The 15,320-nt window shown below is 47.3% G+C and overlaps 1 long non-coding RNA gene across 1 annotated transcript; it reads left to right on the top strand.

Annotated features, from left to right (window-relative positions):
• Positions 1–11,240: 11,240 nt before the first annotated feature.
• Positions 11,241–13,517, top strand: LOC128806433 (uncharacterized). Its single transcript, XR_008436819.1, has 3 exons — positions 11,241–11,268; positions 11,660–11,691; positions 13,189–13,517. It is a non-coding gene; the product is annotated as an uncharacterized LOC128806433 (long non-coding RNA).
• The last annotated feature ends 1,803 nt before the right edge of the window (positions 13,518–15,320 follow it).

Here is a 15,320-nt window from a genome sequence, read left to right as displayed (position 1 = left end):
ATTGGTTATTGGCCGCTGTGCAGCTAAGATCCTGCAGTGATGTTTGGTGTTCTTGATTGTAGCTGAGCAAGGGGCCACAGTCGGTGACTCTAGGAAACTGGGAGCGGGCGAGGCGGCCTTCCTTGGCACCGGGCGTGGATTCTCGTCCCCGGACGTCCGAGAGATAAGTCGAGGGCTGGGACCCTGAGAGGGGATGGAAGCGAGGCGCTGGGAGGGCTTTTGGAGGCAGCTTTGGAGATGGGGGTGGCCCTTTAGGCCACATAAAGGAAAAGCCTCGCAGTGCTGAAGTGCTCAGGGCAGAGCAGTGCCGGTGCACGGTGTGTCACTTGTCTGTCGTGCCTTCTGTGTCTTTTGCCTTAGTCCTTTGAGGGGCTTATCGGAAGCCCGGGCGTCCATCTTAGCATCTCTCATCTCTGTGTTCCTCGGCCCCGTGCTGATTCCTTCTTACCTTTGGCTCGGGAGCCCGGACAGGCATCAGAGTAGCATCCGGTCAGCTGTCTTTTGAGGTCTTGTTCTGGGCTGTTCTCGACAGCTGTGATTTGTGACAATAGTGACAGCAAGGATGCGTTCTAGCAGATTAGGACTCGTACCGATGCTGAGATCCGTAGAGCATTCTGACGCTAGGATTCTCGGGCATCCTTCTCTGCCTTGCTTGGAATAGGTCATTCAGTTAGCATCTTGTTCCTGCAGGGTTCTCTGAGCCTTAGAGGCTCGCCATCAGTCTCAGCTAGGTCATCTCATTCTGCAGTCTCTGGCTCCCTGAGGGCATTCTTCTCGCTCAGAGCTTTCTCCCCCTGTTGTGTCCCCTTGTTTGTCTTGTTCTGTGTCACGGGTGTCTGGGTATTTGGCCTGGAGCTGCTCTGCCCTGCTGCATAGCCTGGTGTAGGTCTAGAATGGGGCGTGTCCTGGGGCCTGGAAATTTGTAATGTGGGGTGTATTTGGCCTCTAGGTGGGATCTGTAGATTGATGAAGGCTATCTGGAGCTGTTAAGTTATCCTGCAGTGCTCTGACTTTTGTCCTAACGTTCTTTCAGATGCAGCCAGATGGAATCCGTGGCAGAGGGCCCCGTCCCGGGTGAGGGGGGTCCCCCGAGAAGGTCAGTCACCGTTTGTCTTTGCAGGGGGAGTATAAATGGTGCCTCTGTATTACAGCTATTTTCTTTGTTGTTATTTTTAGGAACTAAAGCCAGATACTAGCAGTCAAGGTAAGTGGGCAAGGTGAGCAGTGAGCGGTGGCCGGCAGCAGTTGTTCTTGCTCCGGTCTCAATTCCCGGTGCAGCTCTTAGGCTCCGTTCTTGTTTGCGTGCTCTAGGCGGTCCGCTCGTATTACGCCGAGACCCCCCTCAGCAACGGGGCCGCAGACCCGCTTGGTCACTCTCGTGGGAATTCGGGCAGCAGTGCACGGATCTGTGATGAAGCCTTGATCTTTGTCATTTGGAGGTGTGACCCGGGGAGCCTTCAGGAGCGGCCGAGGAGTAGCTGTAAGTCGGGGAGCTAGGGAGGAGGAGCCGGGGTCCACTCGAGTTTCAGCAATGCCACGTCACCTCGTCTCCTCTTCACCCAGGCAGACCCTGCCCCGAGGGCATCGGCCTCCGGGCGCGGGCAGATGAGGCGGACGTTCTTAGGAGAATGGTGAGTAGCAGAATTGTTATTGGTTATTGGCCGCTGTGCAGCTAAGATCCTGCAGTGATGTTTGGTGTTCTTGATTGTAGCTGAGCAAGGGGCCACAGTCGGTGACTCTAGGAAACTGGGAGCGGGCGAGGCGGCCTTCCTCGGCACCGGACGTGGATTCTCGTCCCCGGACGTCCGAGAGATAAGTCGAGGGCTGGGACCCTGAGAGGGGATGGAAGCGAGGCGCTGGGAGGGCTTTGTGAGGCAGCTTTGGAGATGGGGGTGGCCCTTTAGGCCACATAAAGGAAAAGCCTCGCAGTGCTGAAGTGCTCAGGGCAGAGCAGTGCCGGTGCACGGTGTGTCACTTGTCTGTCGTGCCTTCTGTGTCTTTTGCCTTAGTCCTTTGAGGGGCTTATCGGAAGCCCGGGCGTCCATCTTAGCATCTCTCATCTCTGTGTTCCTCGGCCCCGTGCTGATTCCTTCTTACCTTTGGCTCGGGAGCCCGGATAGGCCTCGGAGTAGCATCCGGTCAGATGTCTTTTGAGGTCTTGTTCTGGGCTGTTCTCGACAGCTGTGATTTGTGACAATAGTGACAGCAAGGATGCCTTCTAGCAGATTAGGACTCGTAGCAATGCGGAGATTCGTAGAGCATTCTGACGCTAGGATTCTCTGGCATCCGTGTCTGCCTTGCTTGGAATAGGTCATTCAGTTAGCATCTTGTTCCTGCAGGGTTCTCTGAGCCTTAGAGGCTCGCCATCAGTCTCAGCTAGGTCATCTCATTCTGCAGTCTCTGGCTCCCTGAGGGCATTCTTCTCGCTCAGAGCTTTCTCCCCCTGTTGTGTCTCCTTGTTTGTCTTGTTCTGTGTCACGGGTGTCTGGGTATTTGGCCTGGAGCTGCTCTGCCCTGCTGCATAGCCTGGTGTAATTGCACAAGTCCTGGAGACCTGCAATTTGGAATGGGGGGACGTAGTTGTATTCTAGATGGTATTCCTAGATTCACACAGGATGCTTGGACCTGTTAAGTTATCCTACAGTTGTTTGAATTTTCTCCTAACTTTCTTTCAGATGCAGACATTTAAGATCTGTGGCAGGGCGACCCTCCTGGGTCAGGGGGTTTTCCCTGAGAAGGTCAGTTGCTGTTTGTATTTGCAGGGGAAGCATAAATGGTGACTATGTTACAGCACTGTTCTTTGTCTATTATTAGGAAGTCCAGGCAGATAGCTGCAGTCAAGGCCAAGTGTGCCAGGTGAGCAGCGGACAGAAGCAGTTGTTCTCGCACAGGTCTCAGTTTCTGGTGAAAGTCTAAGCGTCCCCTTTTTTTTTTTTTTTTTTTTTTTATTTTAGGCGGTCCTCTTGCGAGATGTGTCTGATCCCAGATGTCTGAGGCCAGGTGGGTGCAAGCTTAAGGTGTAGGTGGGCGTACTTGTCGGGTCAGGGTGGTGGTCTTTTCTCGGTATCTCAGTGTGGTTTTTTTTGCTTTGTTTCTTTGCAGGTATCATTGCTGCCCTAGGCGTGTGAGGGAACAGAGTCAAGCGGGTGAGTCGGCATTTAGGCAGGGTGACTCATAGGTGACCGTTATGCGGCAGCACGCTAAGCCTGTACCTTTTCCTTTTGTAGGTATCCTCCTGGCAGCCCGTTGAGTCGCGTCAAGATTTCAGGTGAGCCGGGGCAGCGGTGCGTCAGAGTTCCGGGGATTCCTCTTTTGCAGGGCGCCAGTTGCATTTTCTGTTTTGTCTTAGGTACCGTGAGGAGGCGCATAGCTGAAGTTTGGAAACGGCAGCACCGAAGCGGATGTAGAGAACGTGTCGCCGTCCACGTCCGGCTGACGATGGATTTTGTCCGGTCGTCTTGCAAAAGCTAAGTGTCGGGGCCAGTAGGTGGGAGAAGGGGAAAAACCTTTACTATCACAGGAGACAATTAGATGTTAGCTTAGAGGAGAGGCCCGTAGTGGGACGGGCCCCTCGGAAGCAGAGGGGGAGAGGGTTTCTCCTCAGCCTCACCAGAGTCTTCGCCGGGCAGGGCAGTTCCGATCCGTCTTCGCGTCCTCGCGAGGTTCGCGTCGGCGGCCTTCTTCGACTCTCGATGTCGTCGTGGATCTTTTCACCCGAGGAGCCCGCCTTCACGTCCGGAGCTATAGCCACGGTCACGCCGTAGTCATCGCTTTCTTGTCTAGGCCTACTGAGCTTCTTAGGCTTCCTCTTAAGTCCTTTGGCACTAACATCTTGAAAGGAGTTAAATTTCATCATCACATGCTATTGCCCTAGGGCTTTCTTTCCTTTGGCATCATCGGCCTATGACTCATCTTGGACTAGCAATCTTGGGTCCATAAGGTGGAACTGGCAGGCAGTTTCCACTCGTGTCTGTGTTATGTCGTCCGTGTCTGTGTTATGTCGTCCGTGTCCATTGATTTCTGCGTCATAGGCCTTTGTTACATCTCGAGGCTTTATCGGCATTGTTCTCTGCAGTATCGGCCATATTTTACTCGTGTACCTTCCTGGATATCGCTTATTCCGGCATCGTTACATTTTTACTTTTTGAGACGGGAAGAAGTACAGGAGACGTTCTCATCCATCTTCTTTCTCGCCTTCGGTAGCGCCTTCTCTTCCCGTGCCATTCTCTCGGACTTCTAGAGGGAGCGTATTAGACCCTCATCACCTGACCGCAGTAGTTCCGTAGCTTGCGCCTTCTCAAAGGGTATAGGGCTCAACAATTAATCTTCCGGAGAGTTACGTCAAGTCCTCACTTATATTGTATCTACGTCGGCTTATATTGTACGTGCTTAGGTTGTACCTACCTATGTTGGCTTATACTGTATGTGCTTATATTGTATGTACTTATGTCGTATGTACCTATGTCGGTTTATATTGTATGTACTTATACTGTATGTACCTACGTTGGCTTATATTGTGCATATATTGTATGTACCTACCTTGGCTTATGTTGTACACGCCTCTGTCGTGCCACTTACGATCGGAGCTGCCCTGCCCAGGCGCGTAGTCACGGTTAGGTAGAGCAGTTATAAAACTTTACAGTTCATCTGTCTTCTGTGGGGGTTTTGGGTACAAAATTTATGGACCCGGAGCGGGAATAGCTCCTAGCCGTCAGATAGTCACTCGTCGACCGCCTCCCGTCGTCTCTGTCGTCTCGCAGGTCCCCGGGTCCCTACACGTTATCCCGGAATCTACCGCCGGACGTGGAAGAGCCGCGGTCAGAAGACGCGTCGAAGCGTCAACGTAGCGTTTCAAGTAAGGGTCGCGGTCAGCGTGTAAGCGGAAGAGCGTGTGAGAGAGCGTGATTGTCCGTGTCTGTCTGTGAGAGCTTGTGTCTGCAGGTGTGAGTGTGTGTTGACCGGTTCTAACCTTGTGCGTATGGCCTTTGCCTTTCAGGTTTTTCAGCTCTTTTTTAAATTTAAAATAAAAAATCCCCAGCTGGGGTTTTTTTTCTTTTTCCCCCCCGGCTGGGTTTTTTTTTTCCTCTGTCCCGGCCGGTCCGCGAGGCGAAGTTCATCGCCAAAGTTCGGAGGCGGACCGTCCCGGGACCGGGGTTTTCGTCAGGCAGGAGGATTTTTTAGGAGGCTCCCGGGAACCACGTTCCCGAGGAACAACGATTGCAGGGGCTTAATGGAGCGGTTGAAACGAGAGCAACAGTGAGTTTGCGTGCAATGTGAAGGAGGCGGTCACGGTGGATGACTGTTGGTTTCTGTGTGCTATTTTTGTTTTGGTCTTTCCTCTAACAATCAAACAAAATGTAATGTAAATAGAAAAAAGTTATATTGTGTTAATATGCGTTTGGTTTCTATTGCCCCGTATCGTTCTGTGTTTGCATTTGCCGCCGCATTTCCACATACGGCTCCGTAAGTAAGTGGGATTTCTACCGGTCAGCGTACGGATTGTATCTACGCTCCCATTCGTATACATCGTTTCCATGTGTTTTGCTGGAGTGTAAGTAAAAAAAATCATTCAATAAAGTTGAATCAACCCTAATAATGATGCCCCCCGCTCCCTCCCCCTCCCCCTTTGGCTCCTCTTTTTTTTGGTGTGGTTTAGTAATTTTTTTTTCCCCACTGTATTTCTTCCTTTGCTTCTTCTCTTAGTTTTCTTTCTGTCTCGTCATTTCTGTCCGTTCCTAACTTTGTTTCTGTTTCTCACTGTTTCTAACTGTCTCTCTCTGCTTCTCTATTTCCCTGTATGTCTTTTCTTCTGTTTCTCTATTTCACTATTTCTAACTATTTATTTGTCTCTCTAGTTGATGCTTTTACTCTTTATTTCTTTTTCTCTCCAGCTTCTCTTCTTTTTTTTCTCTCTTCTTTTGTCCTCTTTTTCACTCTCACCCTCTGTCTTTTTCACTGTAAACCTTCTCATTTTTTACTCTTTGCCATTGGTTTCCTGTTTCTTTTCCTCTCTTAAGTCCTCTCTTGAGTCCTCTCTTAAGTCTGTCTTTTTCTTTCCATCTTTTCATTTCTAACTTTGTTTCCCTTTGTAGGTTTCAAAAAGCAGCAGTAGAAACTTTCAGGCTCCCTGGGCGTAAAATAAAAAACAAACTTTAAATAATTATTAAAAAAAAAAAGAAATTATTCCCCGGGAGCCTGAAACTTTCTTCTGCTGCACCGGACATATAGTTTTTCTTCTTTTTTATATATACCTATACAACCCCTAATTAGTGCTCCACCTGGCACATTACAATACCCACTACCCACATCACCCCCACCATGTAGACACCGCCACCTTGCTCCCCATCACGTGACCCGATGGGCGCCACCATCTTGCTCCCTGTCACATGACCACACGGATGCCGCCATTTTGTAGAGCTAAGGAGCTGCGTTCAGGGTTAGGGGGCAGGGGTTGGTTAGGGTTGGGTTAGGGTTGCGGTTAGGGGTTGGGGTTAGGGTTAGGGTCAGTTTGTAGGGTTCCCTTGGGACTGTCAGGGCAGCACAGGTTTGAGGTGGGGGCAGCTTGGGTCTGCGACACATCTTCGATCGTTTGGATTTTTGGAGGTGTCTGGCCAGTCAAGGCCACAGGCCCCTGGAGGCAAAGATCAGCCTTTTTCCTTGGAAAAGAAAAGTGTCCAGCCCAGGTTCCTGATGTCAGTTTGTAGGGTTCCCTTGGGACTGTCAGGGCAGCACAGGTTTGAGGTGGGGGCAGCTTGGGTCTGCGACACATCTTCGATCGTTTGGATTTTTGGAGGTGTCCGGCCACTTCAGGGCCACAGGCCCCTGGAGACACAGACCGGTCCTTTTCCCTGGGAAAGAAAAGTGGCCAGCCCAGGTTCCTGATGTCAGTTTGTAGGGTTCCCTTGGGACTGTCAGGGCAGCACAGGTTTGAGGTGGGGGCAGCTTGGGTCTGCGACACATCCTCGATCGTTTGGATTTTTGGAGGTGTCTAGCCAGTCAAGGCCACAGGCCCCTGGAGGCAAAGATCAGCCTTTTTCCTTGGAAAAGAAAAGTGTCCAGCCCAGGTTCCTGATGTCAGTTTGTAGGGTTCCCTTGGGACTGTCAGGGCAGCACAGGTTTGAGGTGGGGGCAGCTTGGGTCTGCGACACGTCTTCGATCGTTTGGATTTTTGGAGGTGTCCGGCCACTCAGGGCCACAGGCCCCTGGAGGCAAAGACCGGTCCTTTTCCCTGGGAAAGAAAAGTGGCCAGCCCAGGTTCCTGATGTCAGTTTGTAGGGTTCCCTTGGGACTGTCAGGGCAGCACAGGTTTGAGGTGGGGGCAGCTTGGGTCTGCGACACATCTTCGATCGTTTGGATTTTTGGAGGTGTCTGGCCAGTCAAGGCCACAGGCCCCTGGAGGCAAAGATCAGCCTTTTTCCTTGGAAAAGAAAAGTGTCCAGCCCAGGTTCCTGATGTCAGTTTGTAGGGTTCCCTTGGGACTGTCAGGGCAGCACAGGTTTGAGGTGGGGGCAGCTTGGGTCTGCGACACATCTTCGATCGTTTGGATTTTTGGAGGTGTCCGGCCACTTCAGGGCCACAGGCCCCTGGAGACAAAGACCTGTCCTTTTCCCTGGGAAAGAAAAGTGGCCAGCCAGGGCTGTTAAGACTCGTTCTGTGCCTTCTTTGGGGGCCAGGAAAAAGGGGTGAAGACTCGGGGCTCTGGTGTCATTTGGGGCACCCTAAGGTCCGTAGGAGAGGGACGCACGCTGCGGCGGAGGAGCAGGTGGGTGGTGAATGAGGGGGAGGTCCTGCCGGGTGCCGTCCCCCCGAGGGACCCAAAGCTGCCCCAAAATGCACAGGGAGGGGGGTGTGTAGAATACTACATCCTGTCAAGTGCTTCGTTTTTATAGGTATTGGTAAAAATAGGAATTTGTCTCTAAATTCATTTGGAAAGAAAGCCAGAGCAGCCCCAGGTGTGAACTGTGAGGATAAGGAGGGGCCGGCTCCTGCCGGCGGCTGTTTTAGGGGCTTTGCCTCAGCTGATTTTACAGGGAGCTGCTGGAGAAGAGGAGTTTATGGGCGGCTCCTGGGGCTGTCCTTGCAGGGACGGTGACAGCTTCGGACAGGGTCTGCGGGATCACCTGGATACGCACTTGGATACCTGGAGCATTGCTCAGAGGAGGTGCCGAGGGACAAACCTTTGTGCCGGGTAGCGGCAGCCAAACAGGTGAGCCCATGTGCATTTGTAGCGGGGACATTTCTCCTTTCCCTTTTAAATTTCATCTTGCCAATCCCTCCCCGGTGCTCCCAGAAAAAAAAAAAAAAAAGAAAAAAAAAAAAAAAAAAAAAAAAAAAAAAGTATTTTGAGTACAAAAGAAATTCAAATTGAGGGTAGCGACTTGTCTTCCATTATTGACCGTGTCTGAACTGGTGGGGGATCCCCTTTCACGTGTGGTTTTGAGGGTATTGATTGAAGGAAAACCTGCCTTTTCCAGGATGTTAGGGGTATCCCAGGGGTGTCAGGGAATCCCTGTGTTCTATTTTAAATGGAAGGGGGGAAATATTGTTGTCGTATGATGGGTTTGATTTGAGGGTAACCCCCCCCCCACACCATTTTCATCACCCTAAGGTTTAAATTTGGGTGGGCAGCCCTGTTGTCCCTACTTTTAAAGGATTTGGATGGAGGTAAAAATCCCCCTTTCCCCATCATTTCTGTCGCCAGCCGGGGGTCTATGTACAAATCAGGAACGGGACGGGACTGCTGAGGAAGGCGTCTCCAGCTGTTTTATTTTTTTGCATCACTCTCATGACATGGTTATGACAATGGGAAGGTGCCAGCAGCTCACATCCCCGCCAGCAGACCAAGAACTTAATGTTAGAATTTACTTTAAAGTTTTTTGACCAGTCACACGAAGCAAAAGCATATTGACACCCGTTCTATCCCACCACTGCAAGCACACGTACCTTTGGTTAAAACAACGCTCGCTTTTTTCCAATGCAATGCCTGCTCGTAAGCCTTAAAGCACAATGCACAGGGCTCCATTCTTAAGCTTAGAACTTCCTAACATCTCGCTAGATACACTTTTCTGTGGCTTAGGGAGTTATTCCAGACAAGCGATAATACACAGCCCATTGTTCTATTTGTAGTTAACCTCTACTTCTTATATAATTTTTCTGCTGACAAGTCTTATGCTTAGCTCGAATCGCAGTTCTGCTGTTTCTGAAGCCTGCCTTTTGCAGCTTTCCCAAAACCCTCTGGTTTGAAAGATTCCCACAACTTGAGGGATTTCATTTGAGGACAAGCCCTTCTTTTCTGCTCTTATAGGGGATGAAACTGAAGGGGAGAACACATTTATTTGCCCTTGTTGAAGTGAGGCGAGCACCTGAGTGTGGCGTAAGTTCCGGGGGTTGAATTGAAGGACGCTGCAGCTCTCGCAGCGTTTGAAGGGTTGGAATCGGGCTGTGCCGCTGCATTGGAGGGCGCTTTTTCTGCCCCTGGCCCGGCAGCCAAGGCTGTGGCGCGGGAGCTGCTGGCGTTGCCTGGGGAGCTGCCGAGGTGGAAGGGGACTTGGGCGCGGCCGGGCTGGCGCGGGACTGCCGGAGCCGCGCCGGAGCGAGGCGTGCGGAGCCGCGGGGAGCTTTGCCGGGCCGGCGGGCGGGAGAGGCGGCGCGGGCGCTGCGCCGGTGCCGGCCGGTGCCGGCCGCTCCGTCCGCTCCGGGCGCGGGGCTCGGGCGCCGCCGGGGCCCCCTGGGCCCGGTGCCGGCCCCGCCGGGCAGGGGGAGCGGGCGGGGGGCTCCCGGCGCGGCGCCGCCTCTGCCTGCCGCAGGAGCCGCTTTCCTGCCGGGAGCCGCGCTCCCCCCGGTGCCGGCAGCGCGGCTTTTCATTTTCCGAAGGTCCTTGGTGTAGCGGTTTGGAGGTGGTTCTTAGGAATTGGTTGTATCGTTTTGTTTTGTTCGTAGCTGGTGTATGCTAAGGGACATGGTGTGCTTCTTGAGTGTTATGGTTCTTGGTTCAGGTGCTGATGGCAAGGATTTATTTGGATTGAGTTTTGTTGTTGGATTTTTTTTTTTTTTTGATGGTGTATTATGTTTTTAAAGGACATGTTTTTAAGTTTCACAGTGTTTTTTATGGGTCGTAGCATGAAGTCGCGGGTAGGTTTTAAATTCTGTTCTGGTGGCTCTTATTAGCGTATGTAGTGTTTGTTTTGGTGGGTTTCAGGTAGTGTCCTGGAGTTAATTAGTGAGGTTTTTAAAATATTGTTATCTGCATTATAGTTTATTATAGGGATTTTATTTCTTTGGTTGGTTTGATTGTAGTGTATGTTTTATGGTTACAGATCCTTTGGGAGATATTGTTTATGGTTACATTTATCTTTTGGCATTCTGTTTATTTCTAGGTGGTATTTTTGTTTTGATGGTTGAGGCATTGTGGGTTCATTGAGTTAGGAATAATTTTTGTATTGTTTTTAATGGAAGTGGTTTTTTGTAGTTTTATGTATTTGGTTGTTTTTTATTAGTTTTATTTTGGGAACATGGGTATTTATATGGTGGAATTTTTTAGGTAGTTTTATTTTGGTAGTGATTTTTTATTTCTTGGTGGTTTAGATTTTTTTATATGGTTAATTAGGTTGGTGGGGTTTTTTTAGTTAGTTTTATAGAGTATTGGTTGCTCTTTATGAGCTAGTGTAGAGGTAGAGTTTTGGTTATTTTTTTTTAGTAACAGTCAGTGTCTGTTGTACGGTTTGGAGTTTAGTAAGTTGGTTGGATTTATTTTTTTAGTGGCTTTTGTGATTTGCTGTGTGGGTTTCTATATGGTTGTTTTTTATTTCTGTTTCATTTTTGTGATCTGATAAGAATTGTTAGTGAAAAGAGTGTAGTGTGTTTTTTTGCTGGTAGTTGGTTCTATGGTGGCGTTTCTTTAGTGTTATTTGGTTTTGGGGGTTTTTTGTTAGTTAGAGATTAAACTTTTTATTTTGGGGTTAATTTGTAATGATTTTTAAGGATTTAGGGCAATTTAGATTTTTGACAGGGTTGTGCTGTATGATGAGAGTAATTTATTTCTTGTATTTCATTGCAGAAGTGTTGCACACACACTTGTATTTCATTATGGAAATGAAGCAAGGAAGCTGGAGAATAATCAGTATGAAAATCAGGGGCCTGGCTTCTCATTTATGTTGAAACAAGCAAAACTTTTCACCTGCTTGCTTTCCATCCAGCAAACGGCTGGACTCTAGCTGAGCCTCACAACAGCAGCTTGAATCCCAAAATCCGGATGAAGCCCCAAGTCTGGTTTGTTTTACGTGCCTTTGCTGGAACTTGGACTATTTTATGTGGCTGTTAAATATACATGTGGCATGAAATCAGTTGAAATATTATGCAGCAATCACAGATGGTGATAATTGTAGATCCAAAATAGCTTGTAAAATAATAATTAAAAAATGGTTGCCAGAAGCTGAAATTACATAGCTGGTGGCAGCTATTGCTCTCTGCTTTGAAATGGGTGGGCTGGTCTGTGTTGTGTATTTGAAAATCTGTTGCTGTTGTAGCAAAACCTGAAGTAATTTAATATGAATTTAATTTAATGAATGAATTTAATTTAGTAATTTAATATGAATTTTATGTTTTTAGAGGCCATTGAGTAGAAATTAAAACCAAACACTTTTTTTCCTTCTTTATGCAGGGGATTTGGGAAGCAAGGATTCCAGTGCCAAGGTAAGCCACAACTGCTTTGCTGGCACACACAGGTGGTGGCACCTCATTTTGAAGGTACCCAAAACTCGCCAGCAGCAAGGGAGAAACAGTCCTGGGAAAACCAAGCAAACATCATTGCCTATGTGAATTCTAAAAGAAGGCAATTATTCAATTAAGTAATTAGTGATTTTTATATAATTGACATTGAACAATCAAGTAATTATTCATACTGTGATAATATAAAAGGTTGGATTTGTTTGTTGGTGTTTTTTTTTTTAATCCCAGCACAGTAAATATTGTATAATCTGCAAGATTCTACCTTTTCATGGAAATAATCTGTGCAGTTTAGCTTTGCAGAGATCATTTTTCTCATCAGAAGCTCTTGTCTGTGTGGGTGTTTTGGAACATGGATTCACTCTTTAGTCATATGGCTTCTTTTCATAACCCAAACTCCCTGGTTTTCATTTCCCTACAATGCATGTTCAGGAGGACCTTTGGCTTTATCTCTGTATTAGGACAAGACAGTTCAGCCTTACGTAATACTGAATTACAAAAAAGAAAATTCCACCTGTATAAAATCACTGATTTAATGAATCTGCTAACCTTGAGAAACTGAAAGCTGCTGTAGTAGAACTGCAAATGCTGTATTCTCACGGAGCCTGTACTTCTGCCAAATACTTACCATTATTTAGCATTTAATCATGAAAAAAAACACGCCCAACTAGTGCAGGTTTTTTCCTTTGTCATATGGTTGCTTAATCAGGATGAGCTTTTTGATGTCCCTCTCACTTCTCCCTGTCCCTTCTGCTGCAGCTGCATGTTGGGTATTCATTAGTTGGCCTTTCCCTTCCTTCTTTCATGGCATTTCTGATGGGTATTTGCTCTTGCCTTAGAGCACGTTTGACTCTCCTGAACATTGCTCTTACTTAGCAGTTAGGGAAATGATGGATTCTGTGGTGTTTTTGTGAAAGTTGATGTGAGCTGATGCTTCTTGAAATTAAACCCCTGAGAAAGTGGATGTCAAAGACTGATGCCTATTAAAGATTAGTGATCAATAAGTTTTCTTTCTGCAAGTTGAGCCTTGCAGACACACACACAGAGCATTTCCTGATGGAGCTAAGCAGACATCCATGATTTTTCCTCTGTGCCCCAAAACATTGATATGAAATTTTGTAGCTATCATCCAGGTTTTTGCCCCCCATCACATCCAAAGCAGCGCCGTAGATGAGTGTGCAGTGCTTAGGTGGTAATGGAATGGCATTTCCCCAGTCTCATTCAGGACAGCTCAGTGGTTACTAGTTCAGGAATTATTTAGAGGTTCATTACAGATTCCTCTTGGTATACAGAAAATAATTGGGGCTGCATTATCCAGCTTAGCTTTTGCAGCTTGCACGGTGCTGACTTTCTCCTGTCTCCCAGCTGGGGGCTCAGGCTGGGCAGGATGCCCTGCCCTGAGCCACAGATCCACCCTGGCCTGGCAGCTCATCCCCAGGCCTTTGGGTTTCCTTTCCTTTTCAGTTTCCTTTCCTCTGCCTGGAATTCCTTCTACCATCGTCATTCTGCTGAGCCAGGAGCAGTTCTGCTGCTGAGGACTGATCTGTACAGAGCCAGCTGAAGTTCTGGAGTCAGTCTTGTTTCCCCGGCAGATGCTATTCATGGATACAACCAAGAGTAAAAGCAGTAGGGCAGCTCTGTTTGTTCTTAAGTGCCTCAGAAGTGACTCTTTTTAGGAATCTACACATGGTCAAACTTGACTTTTGTCTCTATCAGAGCGAGAACCTACACTTTTTCTTTGGAGACTGCTGTATCCAGTGGTTTTGTCTGTTTTCTTGGTCAAAATCTCTGAGAAAAACTCTGCTTATACATGGTTTGTAGCAAGCTGTTGTTTGTGCTCTAACAAGTTTGAGTAATGGGGTTTTGTAACCATCATTCATTACACTTGTGTTCAAAATCAATGCGTTCGTACTCTTGGGATAATACTCTTGAAAACATAAAGCTTCCATGATAAAGTTAAGCCACCAAATCAATGTTTTTTCAGTTGAACTTTCTGAAGCTTCTGTCTAAAGCGTCACCACCTAAAGCTGGAAAGTCCAATCAGTGATCAAAGTTACTGAGAACACGAGGAATTAAAGCCAAAATTCTGAAACTAGAAGGTAGGCTGCAGAAAAAAAACCCTAAATTCTATAATCTATATATTACTGTTTTTACAGAGAAGAATGACAAATGGAGAATTAAGTGGAATTTTCAGTAGGACACGAAGGAAAGAATACTGCAGCGACAGCTCTTAGCATGACTGCAGTTCTTGGTCCTTCAGCGTTTCCATTATAAAAAGCCTTTTCTACTCTGTTTTCAAGAGTGTTGTAAAATCTCTCACTAGATACAAACTTGATCTCGGGCAGAATTCAGAGCTGGGGGTTTTGTTCTTTCCAGTTGTTTGAAATTCCCCTGGCCTTTTGATACAAAGGGGAAGAAGAGGAAGGCCCACAACAGCCACACACCACACTCAAGTGATGTTTCTACGATAAAAAACTGCAATTCTATCAGTGTTTGCATTAGAGTGCTTTAATTAAACAAAAGGTCTTAGTTGTTGTGCAGTTTTAAGTATTACAGCAAATGTAGTATGTTTTTATGTATTTTTTAATCTTCCATTAAAAAAGTGTCACACAAAATGCAGTCCTAGTTTTATTTTTGAGATGCCCTCAAACAAAATATTTCAATATTTTAATAAAGATTTTATTAGAATTTAAACTGTGCTGTAGTGAAATGATCTGATTTTGGACCATCAATACCTTTCTTCATTGGACTTGCTTAGATCCTGTTCCCACTCGTATGTTATCACTTTGGTTTTCAGATTTTGATGCCTGTTTCTGCTGTAGTGTTCAGCTTCAGCATTCCATAAAGACATTTAAATGAGCTCTTAAGAATTGAAGAGAATTATTTCCATTTATTTTCCTAAAACATTTTGCAATATCATTATTTTCACCTCCTTATTTATGGGATCCTGATGAATTTGCAAGAGACAGCAAATTAAATTTTGGTGTGGTTTTCATGCCCTGAATGTGGCAGAGGGTCAGGTGCAATTGCATTATTACCACACAAATGCTCAGCAAGGGACAGTCCACATCCTAAGTAGTTTGTCTTTCTTGATGGGTGTATTTTAATGTGGCTGCTGAATATTCCAGCAAACAGAACCTCAGAAAGACTGCTGAGGTTTGCAGCCAGGAACTGGGATGTGTTAGTTCATGGAGAGGAGGCAGAATTCTGTTGCACGATTGAAAAGAAGTTTTTTAGATAAGGGGGTTGGGGATCATGAAGTAGCAGTGGAAAAGGTCTGTCTTTTTGGCCGTGTGTGGGTTGGAAAATCAGCTTGAAAGACTTCAGCTGGATTAGTGTTCACATAGGGATAGGATTCAGGAAGAATTTCTTCACAGGAAGGATGGTCAGGCATTGGAAGGGGCTGCCCAGGGAGATCTGGAGTCTCCTCCATCCCTGGAGGTGTCCAAGGAATAACTGGATGTGGACTCAGGTTTCTGGGCTGGTGATAAGGTGGGGATTGGTCGCAGGTTGGACTCGGTGCTCTGCGAGGTCTTTTCCAACCTCAGTGATTCTGGGATTCTATGCAATTTTTATTCCTGTTACTAGAAAGCATT

The sequence above is a fragment of the Vidua macroura genome, chromosome 4, assembly GCF_024509145.1.
Source record: "Vidua macroura isolate BioBank_ID:100142 chromosome 4, ASM2450914v1, whole genome shotgun sequence".
NCBI lineage: Eukaryota > Metazoa > Chordata > Aves > Passeriformes > Viduidae > Vidua > Vidua macroura.
Note: the sequence above shows the minus strand (reverse complement) of the source record. Positions and strands in the feature narration are given on the sequence as shown.